Here is a 1,046-nt window from a genome sequence, read left to right on the forward strand (position 1 = left end):
CCTTAGGACTGCTGGACCTTAAGGTTAACCCTGGGGTTGGTCTGGAGCTCACTACACTCACAACACTCATATACACCCACACTCACTCACAACCCTAAACTAAAATTTCTAGCCTAGATCTCTTGATCTTTTGGGATACTCATGTAGATGCTCCCCTAAACCTATTAGCCCTAGGGATATGGTTTGGCTAAGACCACTATGTAGAGGACCCGAAATGGGGTTTCCATTGGCCCATGGCTTGTTGGTGATAATTGGTACCTCAACTCTACCAAAATACTCTTCTTGGCCTTTTACCCTTAAAACACCCCCAAATTACCAAAATACCCCTCTTGGACCCAAAATTCCAAAAATTTCAAAAATTCCCAAAAAATCCCAAAAAATCCCAAATATTACCAATTTAATTTCTCTCAACTACCACATGACACAATTAGTCCAATTTGACCATCTTTAACCAAAATCCCCAAATTTCTCTTTAAAGACCCAAATTCCCCAAATTCAATTCAAATGTCCATCAATTTGACCTAAATTGACCTCAATTTCAATCCTAAACTCAAATTGAATTTTGATATGATCAAAGTAAACCAATTTAAGCTCAATTGGTCCATGATTTGAACCCAATTTTGAGTTATGTTAAAGCCCCAATTTTGACCATATGACCTAATCTCACCAAATTGAACCCATAGCCTAGTCAATTGGCCCCAATTAATGTTGAAAAATCTTGGTAACATCCCTATACATGAAAAATCCAAAATTCCCAAATTTAGCCCTAAATTGGCTAAGTCCCCAAATTTCATCCAATTGATTGCCTTAGCCTCCAAATTGGCATCGAATTCATGTTTAAAACTCTTCATGAGGTCCCCATTGACAATTTACAATAATCAATTGGACTTAGCCCAAGGCTAACCCAAGCTAGACCCAAGCCTAGCCCAACACAACCAAATTGATTAAGGTTCAAAATTCCCTCAAATTGACCCTTCAATTGAACTCAAAACCACTTCCATCCTTCACCAAAGTTATTCCTTATGATCATATAAACCAAATAAAAT

Source organism: Phalaenopsis equestris, unplaced genomic scaffold (assembly GCF_001263595.1).
Source record: "Phalaenopsis equestris unplaced genomic scaffold, ASM126359v1 Scaffold001102, whole genome shotgun sequence".
Lineage (NCBI taxonomy): Eukaryota > Viridiplantae > Streptophyta > Magnoliopsida > Asparagales > Orchidaceae > Phalaenopsis > Phalaenopsis equestris.